This window comes from Lingula anatina, chromosome 4 (genome assembly GCF_051362555.1).
Source record: "Lingula anatina isolate TDL-2025a chromosome 4, LinAna3.0, whole genome shotgun sequence".
Taxonomy (NCBI): domain Eukaryota; kingdom Metazoa; phylum Brachiopoda; class Lingulata; order Lingulida; family Lingulidae; genus Lingula; species Lingula anatina.
The window spans coordinates 3786194-3807611 of NC_141770.1; the positions used below are offsets into that span (position 1 = coordinate 3786194).

General features: G+C 36.8%; 1 protein-coding gene and 1 long non-coding RNA gene across 3 annotated transcripts in view; one reads left to right on the top strand and one right to left on the bottom strand.

Annotated features, from left to right (window-relative positions):
• LOC106164374 (uncharacterized) overlaps window positions 1–21418 on the top strand; it is a 629853-nt gene that overhangs the window by 281034 nt on the left and 327401 nt on the right. The gene's annotated exons all lie outside the window — the stretch shown is intronic.
• Window positions 5625–7366, bottom strand: LOC112041349 (uncharacterized). The gene is made up of 3 exons (XR_015334103.1): window positions 7051–7366; window positions 6595–6689; window positions 5625–6324 (listed from the first exon to the last, which is right to left on the bottom strand). It is a non-coding gene; the product is annotated as an uncharacterized LOC112041349 (long non-coding RNA).

A 21418-nucleotide genomic window follows, 5' to 3' on the forward strand; every position in this document is an offset into this window, starting at 1 on the left:
CCAGTGCATTTTTTTACTTCTGCTTTCGAGGGGGTATTAGTCAGTGTTTTGATTAGGTTTTGAGTAATGTATTTAATTTCGCTTGACCAATTTTTTACCTGTGTGTCATGTTTTGTTTCATATTCATACATTGTTTTTGCCATGCGCTGCTTTGGCATTTCAGAAAATCTTTGCCAATAGGATGTAGCATGACCAATTATGTCATGTGTAATTGGGAATATGCCTAGTTCTGCCTTAGCTGCTATATTTGATACAACAAAATTTTAGACCTCTTACCTGTCAAAATTCACATATTAAGGAAATTGGATTGCTATTCGGGTAAAGTGTACAAAATATAAGATATCAATATAGTAGCTAAAATATAGTTGCTACAAATTCCATTTTTTATGTTGTGAAAAAGAGAGACAGCAGATGGGTAAAAACTCTTTAAAAACCTTTTGAATCCTTTAAAACATGAAAGTCTACAGTAGCTTTATTAAGAAATTAAAAAGACCGTGTGCAGGATGGGTGTAGTCAGACATAATTGTTCATGTTTTTGCTGCTTATCTTTCTGGATAAATGGCACTTATAGAGGGGAGATCGAAACCAATGATTTTGCTACATGTACATGTCACTTTCTATTGGACTATAAATTTAAACTGAATGCACTGCTCTATACACATCAAGGGAGTGTCATGGCGTACATTGTACCCATTCTTTTGATGGACCTGTGCTCTGGAAATGTTCTCTTGGGCTTCAATCAACTTGGAAAACATATCTGATGGCTTTCAAGGGCTTCTTGCTCTGTTACCTCTGAGGTGGGGTTTCCAATTGGAAATTTGTCTTCATTTAGAAGAGATGCCTCTTTGCCAAATGCCAAAATGAAAGGCGTCTGTAGTTCTGTATGCAAGGAGACATGGGTCAATGAACTCATCCCAGTTGTCTTGATGGGCATTTGCATACTTTGTGAGATAGTTGCAGACAGTCCTGTTGTAGCGTTCACATTGTCCATTCGCCTGAGGGTGGCAGGCTGTTCTACCATGATAATTGATGCCAAGTTGCTGATATAATCTCTCATTTACTTGGTTACGGAATTTGAGTCCTTGGCCAGGAATTAGCACCTTGACACTAGCACCTTTATCAAATTAGTTGTGGACCCTGAGGTACATCGGTCGCTACATGTTCTCATATTCAATTTTTTAAAAATACTTTTTGTTTGAAGAGACAACCATTAATATTTGTTTGAGGAGACATACTCAATCACCTTTTCAACTTCTGTTTTGTTGTATTTTTAGTCAGTGACTAAAGGTCATTGTAAGGCATATTATCATATACAACAATATTAACAGATTGCAACTGGGGGTCTCTGCCAGCAAACCCTTTCTGCTGCAGTTGGCACAGGCCTGCAATTGGTACAGATACACCAGTCTGGTGTAACATCTGGCCTAGGTACAGGGAATGGCTGTCTGTTATGTATGTTGTCTGTGGTTCTGGACTGACGCTTCTCAAAATAACACGTGTACACCATTCGATGCATTTGATGGAACTGACTTTATTGGTTTTATCACAAGTACATATCAATGTGCAGGGGCGCAGTGTTACGCGCCACACAATCTAGTCCCTAAGATACATAATACTGTCCACAGTGCCCAGGGATATTGTTGTTTAGAATTTTCTTTATGTCCAATGCCAAAGATGGGTTTCTGTTGGCATTTTAACAACAGTGTCAGTTAGGACATCTTTTTCAACATTTATATCACACTTGGCTTAAAATAAATGCCAAAATATTAGATAAGGTCCTAAGATAAGTTGTTTAGAGGTCTACCTGTATTTTTAATTAACCCTGTAATGATTGTAAAACTACAATTGTCTAGTGATGTAGTTATATATGTCACCTTTACTGATTGGGTCTTAACCTCACATGGAAACATTACCAGTTTCCCCCTACAAAAACTCTCATACAAGTGTCTTCTCATCTGCTCTTGACTGGAAACAATGTCATACAGGTCAACCTTGTTCTCTAAACACACAGCTGTTGCAATGGCAAATAGGTCACAATCCTGACCACCAGCTTGTCTCTGTGGAGAATGCATTTCAAGACTCATTTAACATGACCTTGTTACAAAAATTAGAATACAAACTCAACAATTGAGCCCTTAAATTAGGTGTCAGTCTTGGTGTTCATCTTTTTATTGACACATGCGGATACTACCCAATGTAAACCAACGTGATGAATTTGAATTCCATCTGTAACCATAGGTTGTATCCCCAAACCAGAGGCCAAGAGGAGAGAAGCTAAAAGTCCCTGAAGGGATCATCATCTTCAATATTTTTGGAATGAAAACCAAGGAATTCCTCCTCATCCCTGTCACTGAATAACAGAGCATTAGCATTGGGTTTCTCTGCATTGAGTGAATCCAAGATCCCAGTTATCTCAAAGGATTTCTTCACCATCTCGCCAGAAATGCAGGCCCACTCACTTGAAACCCATTCCATGATTTCTTTTTTAGTTGCTGTCTTGACTTGGTCTATATTTTCCTCACAACTGCATTCACCGCACTGTGCGTGCAATTTTTTGGGGCCAAGCATTAAATTTTTATCTGTAAGTTTAGTGCATTTTGTATTATAATCGAAAATCCCCTACGATGTAAGTTTATGTCACCTGTATGTACAAATCCTCTGTAAAAATTGTTATGCATCATTGTTCTGACACCCTTGCGCAAGACAGCGGTCTAGCGTAGGAGCATGCGATGGCGCATATAGATCATTGATGTAGCTGTCGGCGATAAAGTTGAATATAGTGCTCAGCAAGTTACAAAAATATAATAAACAGTAAGTAATTTATGTGTAATGGTGCTTTCATAATTTCTAAATAAAAATGGTGGTTTTAAAAGTGGCCTGCAGCTGCCGGTGGGCAGGTTGAGTCCTTCAGTTGTCCCATTCAAAAACAGCACAAATAAGTGATAACAAACTCTCCTGTCAAGTGGCAGTTCCTTTGTTCGGAACGGTGGTCTGAAAACTCTGAAAAACTTTGATGAATCATGGGGCAAGTTTCAATTGGGCACACTTCCTTGCATTCAGAAAATTTGAATTGTGCCCAAGGTGAGTCCAGCAATCGTTCATACAGAAAAAGAAAATTTGGATTCAGAGATAAAACGTTTTGTTCATAATTATTACAGCATTCGTATAGATCGGAGAATTACCGTAATTGAGCTAATTTTGTTTATTACAGTTTTATCTTTTGATTTTTTAGCCACCCTTAGCAAAATTTAAGGCTTCTTGCAAACAGTTGCTGCAAATTTGCCGCAAACTCCCCACAAACTTAATTTTATTTTAGAAACTTGCACATTTAAATCAAATCAAATCAACATTTGGTAAAGGTTGTTCAGATATGTCTCCGATATAATGATATGAAGTGGATCTGCTAATGCATTTTATTCATTGGAAAGAACAGTTACCAAGCTGTCAAGGATGCTTTAATTTTTAAAAGGATTCAACAACTTTATTTACATCTCCAAGTTTAAGTTTAAAGCAGTCTGAGTTTAATCATCGGGTCTCTAACAATATGAATTAATTCTGTTAATTGGCTTCAATATCTTAAAGGGATAATAACTCTTCGTATGAGGTCTATATATCACAATAAAAACATTGTGAATAACTCATAGAAATATTATGTATTCTGTTTTACAACAAAAACAGCAGTTATAGCTATTATTCTGATATCTAAGCTTGTCTTCAGACCACGTGACCTCCATTGATGGCTATGCTCTGTTATAATCTCTTAAGAGATTTTAACGAAAAACCAAACTTTTTAGAAAAAATACAGGGACTTACTTTGAATGTAAAAATGGATTCATTAACCATTGGTAAGTATGGGAAAATTGTTGTTTACTCCAGGAAAATTCATTTTTTGGCCAAAACGAAGAGTTATTATCCCTTTAAACTTGTTCATTATTCACTGTAATGTATTTTGGGTGTATGAATATATAAGGAGTAGAACTTAGTATAAGAGATCAGAGCTCAGAGTGAGTTTGGTCAGTTGAATCCGAAAGCTGGTTTGTCCCCGCTGTCCTAGGAGACTCCAAATCTGTCAGCCAGAGAAATAAACATAGAGATCAGGCAGGTTGAAGTTGATCTCTGGAAAACAAATCACCACTGTTGTGTCACCTGCTAGAGAAGTCAGACTAAATGTCCACTGTGATACAAGCACCACATCTCATCTGAAAGAGAAGAAAAATAAAACAACACGTTTCTTGTAAAATCTGTTGTGTTCACAGGTAGTTTGTCAAGTAAGCTTCTAGTAGATTTCCTTAATCCTTAATAAGTACACACACACATATAAACTCTGAAAATTCTGTTAGAGTTTCTTAAATATCATCAAAAAAGTTACAGGTAAAATCATTCTTCTCACCATTCCTTTCTCACAGTACCAGTCAAAGTTACTGTGATTTTCTTCTTTAACTCCTAAAATTCATTATAAGTAAAACATAGAAAACTAATTACATTATAGGCAAAAGGGTCTGTAAACTCAAAATTGAATTTGACAGGCTCAAAAGATGCTATATTGAGAACAGATTTTTTTTTTTTCAAATTCCTTTGCCATTGATAATAATCTGGTTTGGACTTCAAGTAAAACAGTAAGCAAAGTATTATTTTGTCAATTTTGTCATTACTCCCAGAATAACCATTTTTTCCCCATTTGCAGGTTGTTTTTCTTTACTTAAAATCTTGTTGACATTTGAAAGCTGCTGAATCCTTTTCATTGTTCTTTTGGAATGTTTTCTTGTGGTTCATCATTTTAACAAAATTTTAGATGGATCACAGTTGGAGTTTATTATCAAAGTGCCCAAATATGCAAGTGCAACACAAAGTTTTGTTTCAGTACCTTCTTCCAATTAAGCCAAATAACATAGCTCATGCTGAGTAACATAAGTCCCAAAAAAGCACAGATGAATGCAAATGCAAGTTTGTGGTACAGCACGAACTTTGGTGGAGGCATTTTCAAGGCAAAAGCTAACAAAGAAAAGAAAGGATAGAGCTTAAAAAATGGAAAGCAAGGAAGCAACCAACATGCAATATGTAAAATTGTCAGCATCAGTTCTTGACCTTTTCTTTTTCAGTCTTGCAAGGTGTTCCGTGTTGGTGTAATCTTGGTAACAAGCTCTGTGATATGCTTCAACTGGCCCATCTTGCCAGTGACTCTTGATTGCATTGTAGCATGCATCTTTGCAAACATCAGCTGCTTTTTTAAATGTATCCCAGCTTCATAATATAAAGTTTTGATACACAGTTGCAGGCACAATTTCAAACTGATATGGACCTGTGTACAGAAGGAACTGCCAAAACTCAGTTGCTTTCCAGTATGCAATTTCAAAGAGTGATCTAGGTTTTCTTGCAAACTCTGATGGTATACTGTCTTTTAAGGCCACTAAACGTCTTGATATTTCCTGCAATACCCTACTACCAAGTCTACAAGATAACAGACCCTTCATCCACAGATTTAACAGCCTTTTCACTACCCCTTTTCTCCACCACATTTACTTATAATGTCATATTGGGTAGTTGTTTTCTTTAATATACGTGGGACCTTAGGCAAATGAAGATGGTAAAAATCTGTTAAATGACCCATGCTTATTTATGAAATTCAGTGGTGTATATGATAACTTACATGTAGATTCAACAGTGGCCATGCAGGTATTTGTGGGAGGTAGAGGAAATGAAGACTTGTAGTCTTTTCTTGATTTAAAAAAATTATCCCATCATCTAAAAATCTGTGTGTTATTCTGGGTCAGTTCCATTTTACACTTTTCTAGGTCCTTCTTAAATTTTTTTGTGTCCATGAGGGTTCCATCTGGTTCAAAGACCTGTAATTGTGGTATTTCTTTATGTTCATATCCCTGTGTCATTCTTGGAGTTAGAGAGCCATTCACAAGTTCTTTGTTGCTAAAACTTGCAGACACAACCCAGCGTGATCCAGCATGATGAATGTGAATTCCAGCTGTAACTAAAGGTTGCAGGCCTATCCAGATAAAGCATACGGCTTGGTGAGGTGCAGTTACAACATTCAAAACGTTTTCAATAAAATGAATTTTTGTGCAACAAGACGTAGAAGATGAGGTTCATATACACACGACAGATATGAGTGCAATCTGATGAACTCCACAGTTTAGAGATATTACTGTAAGTATTGTAGCAATGTCCAGCACAAGGCCAAAATAATAGTTCAAGTTCCTAATTGTTACTTTCTTCCACCTCCATCTTTTCTTTCTGGTGCCCATTTTAGATAGTTAACGATGCTGTCGGTGACTTCCTTCTCTGTAGAGCTATATCTTGACATCATGACATCTGGGAAAAAAAGTGAAGTAGAAATGTAAGCATATATGTATCGAACGTACGCTGGCAGGTGTGCCTATCATAGCTCATTGAGGGATTCTAAGAATGAGGTTAAGATTGGGTGTTAAATTCCAGCTAGGGTGCAAAATGTAAGAACTATTTTTTTAGGCTTAGCTGCCCAAACTGGAGCTGATAGATAGCTGATAATTTTATTACAAAAATCAAATCAGGCACAAATTACAGCAGTAAATGTAAAATACAATGCAACATTAATTTAATTACCTTTGATCACCTTAAAGAAGTTGCTGTGCCCAAACGGAAATTTATTTTTCTTCCCTGAAAAATTCATCCCAGCCATAACTCTGTTGGTCATACACCTACAAATAATATTTATAAAATAAAGGATATATTGAATAAAATCAGAAATGTCTTGGTTTGATCAAGAAAAGTCCAAAAAATTGGAATAATAACCTGCACTTATTTTTAAAATTCTGATAAAAAGGTTTATACTGCCAAACAAACCAGTATAATGTAGCTATACACATGTGTAGGTTCGACTTTGTAATGTAATTAATTTACTAACATGGACAGAAATGTGTCAAGTGTAAAAGTATTAGTTATCATTCCATAAAGGTTTGATCATAACTTATACCTGAGTTCTAGGTTTCAGATATGTATTTTACACATTAAACACAGGAAAAAATTAAGTAAATGCATATATATTAGTATTTGTCCTACCTTTGCATGGCCTTTTTAGTGTGATCACACATGTTGATACCTCCTATCTCAGCAACTGTGGCTTTCTATCAAATGGAAAAAATAAATGTCATTATTATAAAAATAATAACTAGTTTTTGTAATTATATTATTGAAACTGTGTGGCAAAACTTGCAAATATACAGGCATCAAACAGCAAAACATGCTTTCTTTTTGGTAATTTTAGGTACTGATGTTATATATGAAATGCCCACAGTCACAAGATGGACAGAGACATACATATGTCACGCTGATCCATATTGCATGAACTAATAAAAAGGGAAAAAATCTTCATATTTGAGTGTTGAAAGTGTAACTGTAACTGTAAGGAACTGGAAAAAATGAAAAATATCTATTCTTACCAAGAGACTAGACTGTTCTTGTACCTGTTCTTGTACATGAGACATTTCACATGTTTCTTTTGGCTTTCCCACATTTCCGTAATTTTTTCTGTGTTTAACCAAGTGTGTCCCGTCCTGCAGGATCACTGAAGGCTGCCAGCAGCTGGTTAATTAGATTTAATGTTTCTTTCTCACCCCTGGTGGTACGTCTGCAATGCAAAGCAAGCTCTTTCCAAGTCAGTCGTTTCATATTTTCATCTCTGTCAGTCGATGGGTGCAGTTCATTTGCCTTGGCATCAAGTAAGAGCTGGAGGTTGTCTCTGTCCCAAGTGAAGATGTACTTGCTGAGGGTGGACGTGAAGACACTGTATAGGGGGTGGGAATCAGTGGTGCAGCCAGTAGACAGGCGCCTCATAAAATGCCAATGTCCAGCCTGATGACTGTATCTTCCCAACTGTAAAAAATCTTCTTCAAGTTTGTTTTACTAAAACAGTCCCTATCCACATATACCAAAGTTGGAGGGGGTTCTGCTGCATCCCTTCACCTAATAACCAGCCCCTGTGCCATTTTGGTCAAGCCATGGCCCTCACCTGCAGTCATTACAGAGTTCAGGACTTGACCGTGCTCATTTCCAACATTCGTGCACCAAATAGCGGTCTTGGTTGCCAGGTTGCCATACCAGCTAATTTCTTGACGACCTTTTTAGTTTAATCAAGCTTTAATATATTTCCAAACTGACTTGTCAGCACTGCTTTCAGTTGGGGAAGCCTGTCCATGACATAATGGCATATGCATGCATCAGCCATCTTGGTTGGGGAACATGCTCTCTGGGCGGAGGCTGAACAAACACTGGAGGGGCAATGAGACCTGTCTGGGAAGCTTTGTGGAAGGGATCGCAGTCTGACCCATACTGAACAACCTTCCTGAGCCAGGGGTCTGTGTGTTGTACACGAAACTTCTTTTGTATTTGTAAGCTTCTGATTCTTAGGCCCCTCTCTTGTAAAAGACTGATCACTTTAACATTGCAGGCCAACTTTGCTGTTAGAACAGCTGGGAAGTAAAGTCCGTGGCCAACATCCAGCTGTTGGATTATGTCCATACTCCAACTCACCAGTTTCCAAACCAATCTAAAAGCCCCCCCCCCCCCCCCAAATTCCAATTTGATTAGTCTTTGCGCCGCTAAAATATGTCTGTCATTCAGCCATCCATTTCCTAACAGTGTATTTATGTCCCCTTTGGTTAGCCTGACACCTCTAACAGTGAGATTTTCATCTTCATTTTGTGTCCTATCATTGTCTATAGCTGATATGGGATGGTTGCAATACCCTGAAAGGGATTTCAGCTGGTACTCAACCACACCCTCACTCTCACAGTTGGTACATATATTTTCTGTTATCTGAGATTGCAATATAAAATCAAATGATAAGTAGGTGTAGGATGTTAGCCTTTTACAATATGGGTTATATATGTATATATTTATATATAACATCAGCAGGCAAGATTATGTCCCTTCTCTAAAAGGATTTTAGAGAAAATTTTTACTCTAAAATCTGTCTTTAGTCAGGTTAGAAAAAGTAATCATTATAAATATATTTTTTTTATTCAAAAAGGGTATTTCAGCCATACTATGGCAACATTAGATAAACATTTGGAGATGATAGATATGTAGTTCACATTTTAAATTGCAAAGTACAGATTCATTGCTCAAGACAATTCTTCAATTATAAGATGAAAATTTCAGTCTAACCTATATCCAGAAAAATGCACAATCTGGTGACGACACATATTAAAATGAATGCTTCTTAATGTATATTTGCCAATTCAGGATACATGTATCTAATTAAATCTACATTTGTCCTTTTATACAAATAATATTAATACAAATTATTTAAACATTACCGTTATAAGTTGCTATACCTGATAAACATCTTTTATGTGTCTTTGGCTCACCCTTGGTAACTGTAGGTGGCAAAGGAAGAACAGGAGAAGGGCAACAAGATATACTGGTAGAACGGTAATCCTCTCTTGGGCTAGTAATGTCTGTTGGTAGCTCTAAATCAGGAAATCTATTTTCAGTTTTATTACCCAATATTAAACTATTCAGTTCTGTTTCATGTGCTAGTAATGTGCATACTTTGGTGTTGTTGTTGTTATTATTATTATAATTATTAAAAGCAGCACAGATTATGCAAAAATACTACGGAGCAACTAAAATCTAGAGTACTAAAACCATCATCATCTATGTTCTCTTTGTTTTGGGAAGGTCTACATGGCTTGATCCTAATTAATTGTCCTGATTATATGTCTTTTCTAGTCATATATTTTCTCTACTGACATCTGTAATGTTTGTTCTACAAACCCATCACCATCTCCACATTCCATCAGTTGAAGGATTGTATTTTGTAGGAGTAAACTGTGGATACTGTGTTGTGAAGGTGAAAATATTCTGCACAGAAAACTGAGGAGCCCTGTGATACAGTGGTCAGGGCATGTGTCTTCTCTCTTCAGGCTCACTTTTTATTCTGTGTCTTCAGATAATGCAGACTTGTTGATAAATCATTCTTCAACCTTTGACATTGATTAGCAGAAATGAACCCTTTGATCTGCCAAAAATCACACTGTTCTCTGAAAGCCCTTAAGCCTTTTGCGCCATCTGCTGCAATGTTAGCACAGCTCTATGCCTTTCTGGCATATTTCTGTGGATCCAGGGTTCTCCTATCATCTGCAAACCATTTTCCACAGGCAGAATCTGGCACAAACTAGTCCAATTTTATTTTACTTAATTGTCATGTGATTTGTTAAAGAAGGTGGTGTAAGTGAGGCTCTCCAATCCGTTTTTACACGTTTCATTAGAGAAAAGCCCCTTTCTGCATTGGCACTGCTGACTGGAAGGACCATCACAATGGCCAAGAGAGCACAAATATTGGTTATTTGTCTTTATGTACTGTCAGCATACTACTTAAAAAGGCAACAAGCTTACTATGTCCTGCCCCTTTTCATGAAACTCCAGCACAGATTTTTTCAACATAATTTCTTAGCAATTAGAAGTGGGTATTGACATATTTTCACGTTTTAGTTTGACGTAAAATTTATGAATGGATGCATATATGGTGATATTGAAATGTTGTAATAGAAATAACTTGTTCAAGATTATAGAGATATGATAAGGTTTATTTGGGTGCAAAGCTGAGGGACTGTGGAAGTATTGTATTCACACGTACTTGAATGAAGTCAAAAGTAAAAGATGTGCTGGCATGCATTAGGTGTGTGAAAGTTATCTTCCAGAGTTTCTCAAAGGAAAGTAAAAGAGATAAACGTGACTGTTGAGGATATTTTGAAGATTAAAAAACAACAAGAGTGGAAATCAATAAATAATTTTAATATGACGAAAAAAACTGTACAGAAAATGTTGAATAAAATAGACAAAAAACTCCGAAAAATTGATATCGTTAAGTCACTGAAGTAGACGAGGTACTGCTAAGCCGTGAAATGGTAGACCGTGCTGCTACTGAAACGAATAGCTGTAGAGCCGTTGGTCGATAGATCGTGCTGTGGGCCGCTGAGACGAGTAGCTGCAGAGCCGTGGGTCGGTAGATCGTGCCATGGGCCGCTAAGACTAGTAGCTGCAGAGCCGTGGGTCGGTAGATCGTGCCATGGGCCGCTGAGACGAGTAGCTGCAGAGCCATGGGTCGGTAGATCGTGCAGTGGGCCACTGAGACGAGTAGCTGCAGAGCCGTGGGTCGGTAGATGTCGTCCCGTGCCGTGGGTCGGTAGATGTCGTGCCGTGCCGTGGGCCGCTAAGACTAGTAGCTGCAGAGCCGTGGGTCGGTAGATTGTGCCATGGGCCGCTGAGACGAGTAGCTGCAGAGCTGTGGGTCGGTAGATCGTGCCGTGGGCCGCTGAGAGGAGCAGCTGCAGAGCCGTAGCTCGGTAGATCGTGCCATGGGCAGCTGAGACGAGTAGCTGCAGAGCCGTGGGTAGGTAGATCATGCCGTGGGCTGCTGAGACGAGTAGCTACAGAGCCGTGAATCGGTAGATCGTCCCGCTGAGACGAGTAGCTGCAGAGCTGTGGGTCGGTAGATCGTGCCGTGGGTCGCTGAGACGAGTAGCTACAGAGCCGTGAATCGGTAGATCATGCCGTGTGCCGCTGAGACGAGGTGGGCCGCTGCTGTAGAAGAATAGACTGAGCAGTAAAACTGCCCAGCTTATATACATGCTGCAGGTAAAAATCGTTCTGCTTCGAAAGAGTTAAAAAACGGGAGGGGGGTAGGGTAAACCGTCGCTGACACGTGACAAAATGTTATTTTGGCTAGTAATCTATAATAAATATCTGATTCAAATTGAATAAAGTAACTTTTCTGATTTTGGAACCGAGACGGCAGTTCTGTTGTTTCTGACACCGACATCGCCCACTGATAGAGACTGTTTATTATGAATTAACACAAAAATTAACAGTCAGTTACCTCCACATCTCTGCTGCCATTGATGTGACAGACCAGTCTTTCTTCAAATGAATTAAAACTGATGCGGTATTTAAATTCTACACAGTTGCCAACTTTTACAGGTGAACTGGAGTCATCACGCCAGAGACTGACAGGTATGGTGTCTGTGGTATCTGGAACCAAAATACTTCTCAGTTTTGCTGGCTTTCCTTTCACCATTAAATCCTTGGTACTTTCTTCCTGTGAAAAGTTGAGAAAAGAGTTCAACAAAAGAAGCTAACAATAAATAAAATATTAGCCTGCAATACTATGCAATGGTTTTGGAATGTTATTGCAAAATAGTTATTTGTGGTACCTCTTGAAGATCCAGTGATAATCCTATACAGACTTATGCTAAGCACAAATATCCCAATGTGACATGATGCTGATGAAATACCTTCAGTGACAAACTTAGTTAAGATCAAAACTTAAGTTTAACAATGCATTAAAAGTACAATATCTCTCACCATACAGGGCTCTGTAATAACTTTTTCAGCCATGTGCCCAGCTTCTAGAAGAGTCACCCGTCACAATCATCGTTGACATGATGGCGTCTCTGGCCTCCATGCAGCCACCTGTCATACAGCTTATCTGCATCAAATGCCTCATATGATTCACCCTCAGTGGAAATGAGAAGAAGGTTATCTAACAGGCTGGGCCTAGTTTCATAAAGGACATTGTGTTTCCTAGATCGCATTCACAACGAGTTGAGCCAGGCTTTACAAATCCTGGGGACTAAATATGGCAGACGTACATGAAAGAAAAACCGCCTAATCTTTTAATAGTCTCTCCGCCTCTCACACACCTCCCCTGCAGGGGGACAGTCATTAAATATCGGCTCTATTGGAACGACACATGGGGAGGCGTGTGGTTTTTCTTTCATGTACGTCTGCCATATTTAGTCCCCAGGATTTGTAAAGCCTGGCTCAACTAGTTGTGAATGCGATCCTAAACTGTTTAAACAGCCGATAAGTTAACTGGCCAGTGTATAGCTGCATAAAATATTTAAAGGTCAGTTAACTAACCAGCTGTTTAAACACTGTTTATGTTTAAAATTGTGTTTCATAGGAGAATTTATCCACTGGTTAGGCTTATACACTGGTTAGTGCTAAACGTCCTTTATGAAACTGTTTTCATTCTCTTCACTTCACTGAATCCACATTCACAGACTGCTGAAGACATGGCAGTCACTAAAAAAATTTCTAATACCATACTGATGTTACTGAATCTTCTCTGTAATTCTTTATCTGTAAACAACATGGCCCATGTATCCTGGATGTGTGCAGCATTACGTCTACCCTCACATTTACTCTGTTCATTACCAAAGCTTTAAGTGCTGGCCTCTTGGGTTCTGGTCATACCCAAGTCTCTGCAGCAACTCATTAAAATAAGCCATTATAATTTGGAGATCAGCATTCCTGTGTACAGCCAATTGACCTATTTATGGAGATTTCACGATTTTATGAAATTAAATATCCATTCTTTTACTTTATTTTGACACTTGCCCGACATCAATGTCTACTTGCTCCAGGCAATCAGGAAATCCTTATTGTTGAGCCCTGGACAGTTACATAGATAAGCATTCTTGGGCAGGGTAATGTAGTACAGGTTGCTGGTTAATATGAAAACACTAACATGCTGTGATGTTTCCAGTACTACAGCTAAATGAAGTTAATTATGTGCTCGGTGAGGCATGGCAAGAAACACATGCTGATGGTCACATTTAATACCACGGTCCGTTAACATGTGATAGCTGATACAAGAAGGCGCACATCTTGGTGGTGAGAGCTTTATCAAAGTGTTTTACTCTATTCTAACACAGGTGATGTTTTACAGTAGGTTTATTCACAAAAGCGTTGTAGTCGAAGGCCATTAATAGCTTCACCTTCCTCGCCACCATATAAAGACACTAGTGCCTTTTCACAACCTCAATAATCCTTTCTTGACATGAATTGTCACTGGCAAATGTGATTGCCTGCTGTTTGAAAAAAGGACTTCTTATGCCCATTAGAGATACCCGTTTTCCTATCCCAAAGGGAAATGATGTTGTGTCACATCCTAAGATGGAATGGATGAAGAGAATACTGTTGCATACATCACTTCCTAACTTGGCCCTTCTTGTTCTAATGTTCCAGCATTTTGATGGTCCTTTGGCATTGCTCTTTTGTTGGGGTTTTAAAAAAATTGGTAAACTTTGTCCTTGGCATGATACAGTAGGACTAGGAGCACCAGAAGATCAGTGTCATCACCCGCAAGGATAGTATTATATCATGTTTGTCTGAAGAGGCAACTGCAGCTTTGGCAATATGGAGGTCTGCATTGCCTGAAGCTTGGTTTACTTGAACTCCAACACTTTCCAACTTGTCACCAAGGAAATTAATGAACCTCTGTTTGTTTTCTTTGTTGGCAAGAAATTCTTCCTTTCTACTTTGCAGCTTCATCTCACCAGTGAACATGACAGCTGTGCTCATACTGTTGGACCTTCTTAGTTGTGTAGAATCCTTAGTAGAGGGGCCATGAAGATAACCATCAAACACCACTACATCTTTATTACTAGGACATATGTGACATACTGGTGTACAAATAACCATCAAACACCACTACATCTTTATTACTAGGACATATGTGACATACTGGTGTGCAAATAACCATCAAACACCACTACATCTTTATTACTAGGACATATGTGACATACTGGTGTACAAATAACCATCAAACACCACTACATCTTTATTACTAGGACATATGTGACATACTGGTGTGCAAATAACCATCAAACACCACTAGTTTTATTACTAGGACATATGTGACATACTGGTGTACAAATAACCATCAAACACCACTACATCTTTATTACTAGGACATATGGGACATACTGGTGTACAAATAACCATCAAACACCACTACATCTTTATTACTAGGACATATGTGACATACTGGTGTACTAATAACCATCAAACACCACTACATCTTTATTACTAGGACATATGTGACATACTGGTGTACTAATAACCATCAAACACCACTACATCTTTATTACTAGGACATATGTGACATACTGGTGTACAAATAACCATCAAACACCACTACAGTTTTATTACTAGGACATATGTGACATACTGGTGTACAAATAACCATCAAACACCACTACAGTTTTATTACTAGGACATATGTGACATACTGGTGTACTAATAACCATCAAACACCACTACAGCTTTATTACTAGGACATATGTGACATACTGGTGTACTAATAACCATCAAACACCACTACAGTTTTATTACTAGGACATATGTGACATACTGGTGTACAAATAACCATCAAACACCACTACAGTTTTATTACTAGGACATATGTGACATACTGGTGTACTAATAACCATCAAACACCACTACATCTTTATTACTAGGACATATGTGACATACTGGTGTACAAATAACCATCAAACACCACTACATCTTTATTACTAGGACATATGTGACATACTGGTGTACAAATAACCATCAAACACCACTACAGTTTTATTACTAGGACATATGTGACATACTGGTGTACAAATAACCATCAAACACCACTACAGCTTTATTACTAGGACATATGTGACATACTGGTGTACAAATAACCATCAAACACCACTACAGCTTTATTACTAGGACATATGTGACATACTGGTGTACAAATAACCATATTTCAGCTGATTGAAAGTCAACTGCAGCTGGTTTGTCTTTGTGGCTTTGATAAACAATGGCTACCAGATAATTACGAGGCCTGTATGCTGGGGACTTATGAGAATTCCTTTTAGAACAGTGCATTAAGATATGAGATGAGAGTTGATATATTGTTTCTTATGTGTCTGAAAGAAAAAATAAGTTTTGAAGTCATCCATTTCCCCCCCCCCCTCCTTTTTTTATTATTTTTTCCTCCCTGACATCAGGAGATAGGGTCCATGTTCCTGTAGCTATCTACAGACATCCACTGGTATTCATTCTGAACATGGTGCGTGCCCAAAAAATTTTAAAAAAACACATAATTTATTTATTTATTTTATTTATTTTTTTGCATGTATTTTGGTGACTGTCTTACCATAAATACCAAACCATGTTTTTGTTTTAAATCAAATTTGCACAGAAGCTTTGTTTAGTAAAAAAAGGCTGCTTGAATGAAAAATTAGCAGGATTTGATTATTTTTACCAATACTTAATATGTACAGTTTTATAAGTATTGAAAGAAGCTATTATATAACTTATGGTTAAGCTGGTGAAGTTGATAAAACCCATAGGCCTTGGCCCATATTTGTATATATTTGGTGCAGAAAAAATCTATTAAACTCTTTTGTTGCAACATGTTTTGTGTCTGTATATTTTGCCAGCTTTGCTGTCTAGTCTTATGTTAGTGCTCATCTTATGGTTTGCCCAAAGATAATTAAGTATAAAAGATGTCTGCAGCACTTTTATATTAGTAATATGCAGAGAATTGTTTTAAAATAAAGATTTTAGCAACTTTTTTGCAATAAGTATATAGAAGCTTTTATACTAATATGTACAGTACACTACTGTTGTGATCTCATTGTAGTCTTAATGTAAAAGATGATTTATAATTATTGTTTTTGTTGCTTACTTTGTAATATTGTAACTTTTGTTAATTTTTTACATGAAATCGAATCAAAAGACAAGGCATTTTCTTATCTTAGATATCCAAAGTTATTTATTGGGTTAGCTTGCCTAAAGTAGTGCTAATGAACTAATAGTGGATAAAGCAAGTCAGAATGATGACTGAATCATCACATTGTTAATGCCTGTAATAAGTACTGGTACCTAGTAAATTCCCACCTGGTAATTCTGGAGCTGTTTGTAATCAAAGAATGTTTATTTATTTAATAAACCTCATTAGTGCAGAATTTTATTTAAGAGAAACTGGGTTGAACTTGTAGAGAGGCATAGATAAAGAGAAGGGAGAAAGAGAAATTAAGTAGTAAGAAAATTTCAGACTCCTATAACTGTTGTTATATTTTCTCTCTCATGCCTCATTGGCTACATTCAGAACAGTGGACTAATGGATCCCCAGATTAAATATGGCCACCTTCTAAAGAGCTTATCACTTAAAATTAAAATTCCTGATAAGACACAAAATAGATTATGATGTGACTATTTTATTCATCAGTGCATAAGAGATCATAGTTGTATATGTGTCTGTAGTCTCATATGGAAATCACTGAACACACTGTGGACATGATATACAGTGATGATCATAGTTATATATGTGTCTGTAGTCTCATATGGAAATCACTGAACACAATGTGGACATGATATACAGTGATGATCATAGTTATATATGTGTCTGTAGTCTCATATGGAAATCACTGAACACACTGTGGACATGATATACAGTGATAAGAGAATGGACATGTTAAAAGCAGCAAACTACAGTCTCTTTGCAGTAAATTTCAGGCTTTTGTTTCCTTAAAGGGATAATAACTCTTCGTATGAGATCTATATTTCACAATAAAAACATTGTGAATAACTCATAGAAATATAATATATTCTGTTTAATGACAAAAACAGCAGTTATAGCTATTATTCGGATAGAAGCTTGTCTTCATATCACGTGACCTCCATTGATGGCTATACTCTGTTATAATCTCTTAAGTCATTATTTATCATACTTATATTATTTTAGGTAATTATATGATTTCATCAACTTTATTCATAACTTTCAATTTAAATGCACTTCTTGAAAATGTATTTGACCTTTGTTTTTCTGAGAATTATCATTTCAACATTATAAATGTACCAACCAACTTTTAATTACAAATAAATATTGAAAATTATTATTTATTGTTGTTGTTTTATTTACATGACTGTGTAAGAATATTGAGGTCTAAGAACTCAGTCCCAATAAAAATAAGAGTGCATTCAGTGCTTTATCTGTCTAGGTAGATCAATTCAGGGGGACTATTGCTGAATACAATCAGATTAAGAGATTAGCATACCACCCCCTAGCTTTGAGTAGAAAATGGAAAACAAGCATGTTATAAACAAAAGGAGGCAAGCCAATCCAATTGCATTCAGCAAGAGTCCCTGTGGAGTTGGATCGATTTACATAGACCAATAGTGTCATTGTGAATGAGTCCTAAATTGAGGCACTAGTAGATATGTCAGTGGCAATACTAAGATGAATAAATATAAAATGATAAGAAGAAAGTGTAGTGATAGTTTCTAATATGATTCTTTTACTTCCAAAAGTGTTTTATGCGGTTCAAAGTGATAACATTGGTAAAATTAAAGAATCGGGGACCACTGAAAGACAAAGTATATTGCAAACTTTTTGAGAGGTAAAAAACTAGGCCATGCAGGCCCGTAGCCAGGGGGGGTTCGAAAGAACCGCCCCTTTTGCTGGGAAAAGGTCCACTCTGGGTAAGATTTGATCTAGGTAAATGAAGTTTTTATGGGAAAAGGTCCACTTTTTCAGAAAAAGAACCCCCCTTTTGAAATTGCTGGCTACGGGCCTGCCATTGTCTCCCATTTCTCCCTGCAGAATCTTACAGATATCAAGTCAGCGACGTTGTATATGTGCGCACGCATGTTATTACGTCGCTCATTCTTCTTTGTTACGTTAAAATGATACATACGTTACCATAAAGCGTGTAAATATTTTTTATTCTATTTTCATTGGTTGTCACTCCTTTTGTGCGCCAACACTATTTTAATGAAACACAAATAAAAGACATAAGTGTTGGCCCACAAAGCGAAAGAAAACCAATGAAAATAGAATAAATATTTACACGCTTCATGGTAACGTATGTATCGGTAACGTATGTATCATTTTAGCGTAACAAAGAAGAATAAGCGACGTAAAAACAAGCTTGCGCACATATACAACGTCGCACGCAACCACAGAGTCGCGACAACAGAGAACAAACAATGAAATCAAAAAACAATACCTTCACGAATGATGCGTAACTCAGTAAACTGATTCTTATGTGATTTGTTTTTTCTAAGAAGCATATTTGAGTTCATATGTACTGCTGCATAAAAATAAAAATGTTAGATATACATGTACAAACCTAAGTCGCCACAACTCTAGTGTTAAATATTTACAGTGCTAGAGCAATAGGCGACATCATGTTTTAATTGGGATGCTTTAATAATAATAACCTCATTTATTTGGGATGAAGGTCTATAGATGGACAAAACAAAATGGTCTGTTTGTACAATAATCTGATGGTAACGTTTTAGATTGTGTTAAGCCACATCGTGTCTTCTCTAACACAATCCGGCGACAGTGCTATTATTATGTAAACCAGGTGAGCATTTTGGTGAGAGGTATTCAGATAGGACCAAGGTCAGTAGGAAGAAGAAGAAGCCTCATATGCCACATTGCCACACTTTCCACACGTAGACTGAAATTTTGGCACTGAGAACTGATGTAGTTTGTTGTAAGTACTGTATAGATGATATAAGGCAACACTGATCATTTTATGATGACGATATTTTATCAAAAAGTATGCGTTTCCCACTTCAGGCGTAAGTACTCTTGGGTATATTTTACTGACTTGAATGCCGGAATGAGCTTGAAAATTTTATTACCTTCTTGCGTTGCTTCTTCCAGAAGGAAAGTATTTGCTCATAAAGAAGTGAGAAGATTATTCCAGCCGTCCAAAGGTCTGAACGCGTTATTCCGTCTTAAACAAAACAAGACGACAAAGCAGGTAACTACCGGTAAATTCTCATCTCCCAATGAGTGCACTTTTTATCTTACGACAGCGGCTTGTACACATATATCCTGTTAATTAAAGTTAACTGTTAACAAACAAGTGGTTTTCTAGAGAACTAGTATATTTGCTAGGCACTGTCGACCTCCCTTACCTTCAATTTTTTTCCTGATTTCAATTTCAATTACACACCGTCCTTGATATTATAATTTGAAATAAGATGTTTGCATAAAGCATTTGATTTAAAAAAAAAAGTTGAGCTAAAGTGCCAGCATTCGGACTACGAATATTTTTAAAGTATGGATGCATTGGTATAAAGTAATTGGTAAAATCATTCTGAAGAAGTTATAATAAGCACATGTAGCAATGAAATCCTGAATTTGTATAACTCTACCCACAAAATACGCAAAATAATGTATAACTAAGAAAGTAAAAAAAAAAAAACAGTCAAGATTATTATTAATATTATGTATTTCACTTTGTCAATTTCTTAGATATTATTATGGATTTAGTTTAACTTATTTCATTTTTCATTTAATTTCAGTGCCTCGTAACAACCGTCTACGATGAAATTGGACGCACTCCCAGAAAAGACATCAGATTCGTGTTCGCCAGCGCCCGCACCCATGTCAACGTTGTCTTGCGTGTCGAAGTTTGTCGTATAGTCAACTTGCAAGGTTGACATTTGATTTGGTTTGAAATGTAATATTTGCTTTGGTTTGTAATATTCTGCATCAAAACGTGTATCAAATGAAGTGCAGTGTGTAACGAGTGTTTTATTCATAAAACTTCTAATAAAATGTACCAAATCCAAGCGTCAACTCTGCACGTCGCTGGTTTATTATTATACATATGTAAACAAGTTGTACACTGTAACACATTACTCTATCTGCACACGATGTTTTTATCATCGTTTAGAATTTTTTGTTCATAACCACCAGTTCTCGAACCTGAAACGACACTTTTGAAATTATCCTAAAACAAAAAGTGCCTTGCTTAAGTGATGTATGAAAATAAAATTAATTGTTGTAAACTTATCATTAAGTGATGTGCAGGTAGAGCGCTGTAGTGGTATGACCGGTTTAATGTTTGATTGTAAAATTTTGTGTGGGCAAGTATGTAGTAAGACGCTTTGTCATGCACTTAAAAATGCATGTTTTTTCCTTTTAAATTGGATACAAACATGGATCTTTATGAAGTTAACTTTAGAAAAGAAAAATACGTAAAATGCATATAGGAATCTTTTATTGTGTGCTCATTTGAGGAAATGAACAAGATGTAAATCTACAATAAAATGTAGACGCTTTAATCCAAATTATGACACTTAAGAATTAACGGCAGAATGAAATTGTAATATGTGTAATATTATTACAGAATTGCCCACACGCATTGAAATTGTAAAAATGCGGTTATGACGAATGGTAAGAATAAGCTTCCTGTGGTTCCCGGTGTTTTGATATACTAGTAGTATGTCTGATCAGTGATAGACCCATAGTTTTATTGCTGGGAGAGGATAGAAATGTTTTTGTTTTCAGAAAATCAAACCTGGGGTTGGGTCAGATTTTTTTAATTGATAAGTTTTTGTTATTAAGGAAGTAAAATTAACTTTTTACCTTCATTACAAAGCGGATATACTCACAAAGAGAAACGGTGAATAGTAGAAAGTGTTTCCTTTTGGTCAATTAAAATGTATATGTAGGACTGGCATTAATCGCATCTTTTACAACTTGAAATTTTGAAAAATCCGTATCAAATCTGTATCGAAAACTACAGTCGTCGAAAAGTTCTGTTGTGGAGGTAATGGGGGTAATGGGTAT